This window comes from Mirounga leonina, unplaced genomic scaffold (assembly GCF_011800145.1).
Source record: "Mirounga leonina isolate KUSES-001 unplaced genomic scaffold, KU_Mleo_1.0 Mir_129, whole genome shotgun sequence".
In the NCBI taxonomy this organism is placed as follows: Eukaryota; Metazoa; Chordata; class Mammalia; order Carnivora; family Phocidae; genus Mirounga; species Mirounga leonina.
In genome coordinates, this window is record NW_023270323.1 from 9026920 (window position 1) to 9030826 (window position 3907).

Consider the following 3907-nt stretch of genomic DNA (forward strand, 5'->3'; position numbering starts at 1 on the left):
CTTTGAACAAAATAGAATTATATTAGAAATCAATAACAGAAAGATCTCTGCAAAATTCCCAAATATCTGAAAACTAGAACACTTCTAAATAACTCTTGAATCAAAGAAAAGTCAAAAATGAAATGAGAAAGTTTTTAAATGGAATGAAAATTGAAAATGCCAAAATTTCTGGAATGCCACTAAAGCAGTGGCTAGGGGGAAATTTACAGCCTATACTAGGATAAAAGTTCTCAAATCAATAACCTCAGCCTCCCTATTAAGGAAAAAGAAAAAGAAGAGCAAATTAAATCCCAAGTAAGCAGCAGGGAAAAAATAAAGTGGAAATCAGTGAAGTAGAAAATAGAAAAACAATACAAAAAAATCAACAAAACTAAAAGCCAGCTCTTTGAAAAGACTGACAAAATTGACAAGCCTCTAGCCAGACTAATAACGACAAAAAAGAAAGCAAGAACAAATTATCAATATTATGAACAAGAGGATTATATCTTTAGAGATTTTACAGATACTAAAAGGAAAATATGAGAACATTATTGACTTTATGCCAATAAAGTCAACACATAGATAAAATTTCTTGCAAGACACAAATTGACAAAGCTCACTCAGAAAAAGATAATAAGGTGGATAGTCACATATCTATTTTAAAATTAAATTTCTAGTTAAAAACCTTCCCACAAAGAAAACCCCAGACCACATGGCTTCACCAGTGAATTCTACCAAATGTTTAAGGAAGAAATAGTGCCAAGTCTACAGAAATTCTTCCAGAAAACTGAAAAGTCGGAACTATTTCCCAACTCATTCTATGAGGCAAGCATTAACCTGATACCAAAACAGGACAAAGACACTTAAAACAAAAGAAAAATACAGGTTAAGATCCCTCTTTAACAGATGCAAAAATACCAAACAAAATTTTAGCAAATCAAACACAACAATATATAAAAGGGTAATGTATCATGACTAAGTGGAATTTATTTCAGGGATGCAACATTGTTTTAACATTTGAAATCCTTCAATATAAATCACCGTATAAACAAACTAAAAAAGAAAAACCATACAATAATCTCAACAGACTCAGTAAAACCATTTGACAAAACCTAACATTCATTCCTGATTAAAAAAGATTCTCAGTAAACTAGAAAAGGGGAATTCCTCAACCTGATAAAGGGCATCTATAAAATCTTACAGCTAACATCATACCTTACAGCTAACATCATCCCATACCTTCATGGGAAAAGAATTCTTTCCACCCAAGCTCAGATGTAAGACAAGAATGTTTGCTCTTACCACTTCTATTCAACATTGTACTGGAGGTTTTAGTCAGTGCCATCAGTAAAGGAAATGAAGTAAAAGACATCCAGATTGTAAATGAAGAAGTAAAACTGTCTTTATTCACAAATGACATGATTGTTTATGTGATCCAATGGAACTTACAAAAAGCTACTACTACCAATGCAGGAGTTTAGGAAGGTTGTAGGACACAAGATCAATATACAAAAGTCAATTGTATTTTTATATACTAGTAATGAACAATTGGAAATTGAAATTAAAAATAAATAGCATTTATAATAGCATAAAAATATGAACTACTTAAGGATAAATCTGACAAAAGATGTGAAACACACATACACACTGAAAAAGAACAAAACATTGCAGAATGAAATTAAAGAGGACTTAAATTAATGGAGACATACATCATGCTCAAGGGCCAGAGGACTTCATATTGTTAAGATGTCAATTCTCCCCAAGCTGGTCTATAGATTTGATGCAATCAGAATCAAAATCTCCCCCTCCCTGCCTTTTTTAGAAGTTTGCAAACTGATTCTAAAATTCCTATGAAAATACAAAGGACCTACAACAGCCAAATCAACTTTGAAAAATAGCAAACTTAGGGAACTAGCACCACCTGATTTCAAGATTTATAGCAAAGCTACTGTGTTGGTGTCACGATAGACAAATAGATTGATGGGACAGAATAAATAATTGATCTCCAAAATCTGTATGCCTCTCCAATTGAATAATGGGGGTCTATATCCAGTCCCCCTAAATTTGGGTAGCCATATGACTGCTTCAACCTATAGAATGAAGAGGAATAACACTATGTAACTGCTGCAGATCGGTCAGAAAAGATCAAGAAGCATCCACCTTGTTCTCTTGTGTTGCTTGCTCTGGAATCCAGAGGAAACAAATCACCATGTAGGAAGTTTGACTACCTGAGACTGCTATATTCTAGAGGCCACATGTAAACAATCCAGCTGATTATCCATCTGAGCATGCAGCCAACAGCCAGCATCAATCGCCAGCCAAGTGAATGACCTATCTTAGACTATAGCCCTGATGAGTCTGGTTATAACTACAGTCCCGACTGACATCTGACTGCAAATGTGTGAGACAACCCAATTGACAACTGCCCAGCTGAACCTCTTGAGTTCTTGACCCACAAAAGCATTAAGCAAAAGAAAATAATTACTTTAAGCCGCAAAACTTTAGCGTAACTTATTATGAAGCAACAGGAACAGAAACAGGGAGCTTTCGGTGAAATAGCCATCAATTACCCTCTACATACCGAAGTTCTCCTAGGGATAAATCTGTTCACTTAGACAATGCTTCCTCGCAGCTTTTTAGGGTTTCACTGTTAAATATAAATAATTATCCAAAGATAATGAAACAATGGCATGAGAAAAACAAACTAGAAAAGAGGACCCCCAAAACTCAGAGACAATGAACAAGAGGAAACCTAATTTATAAAAATCATATTTTCAGAGAAATGAGAAAGTAATCTGCACATTGGAAAAAAGATAAGAACAGGGTTCTATGAAAAAGTAACTGGCTGCTATAACAAATTATCACAAACTTAGCAGCTTAAAACAACACAAATGTATTATCTTATAGTTATTGTAGAAATCCAAAATCAATTAGATTGGGGGAAAGTCAAAGTGTCTGCAGGACTGGTTTCTTCTGGAGGCTGTGCAGGGAGACTCCATTTTCTTGTCTTCACTATCTAGAGGCCACCTGCATTATTTGGCTCATGGGTGCTAAAGTCTAAGACAGCTCACTTGCTTGGCTGGCAGAGGATGTTGGCTGTTTGCTAGGTGCTCAGATGGACTGTAACTGTACTTCCTTGCATCACTCCAGCCTCTATCGTTACACTTCCATCATTATACTTCTTACTACCGATTCCAATCTTTCTGCCTCCTTCATAGAAGGATCCTTGTTATTACATTTTTGGGCCCACCCAGATAACCTAGGGAAGTTTTCCCATCTCAAGAGGGCTTAATTTGATCACACAAGCAAAATCCCTTTTATCATGAAGGTAACATATTCACAGGTTCTGGGGATTAGGATGTGGACACCTTTGGATGTGGAGACAATATTGGAATCCACCTAAAAATGTTGAAAATAATTGTTGAATTTGGGGATAGAGGCCCAGGGATAAGAAAGGGAGGGGATTACTGTTATAAATCTTATAGTACTCTTTGATTTTAAAACTATGTCTATGTTTTACTTTGCATAAATATATGTTAATTTAATTAATCTGCATGAATACAATTTAATTTAAAAACATTAATGTATTTAATTAACATGTAACGTATCTAATGTAACATCAGACGTATGTGTGTAGGGGTGCCTGGGTGGCTCAGTCGTTAAGCGTCTGCCTTCAGCTCAGGTCATGATCCCAGGGTCCTGGGATCGAGCCCCGCATCGAGCCCCGCATTGGGCTCCCTGCTCCGCGGGAAGCCTGCTTCTCCCTCTCCCACTCCCCCTGCTTGTGTTCCCTCTCTCGCTGTGTCTCTCTCTGTCAAATAAATAAATAAAGTCTTAAAAAAAGAAAAAAAGATACTCTCTTTCCCTCCCCCTCTACCCCCACCCTCACTGTTCGTGCATGTGCACATGCTCTCTCTCCCTAAAAGAA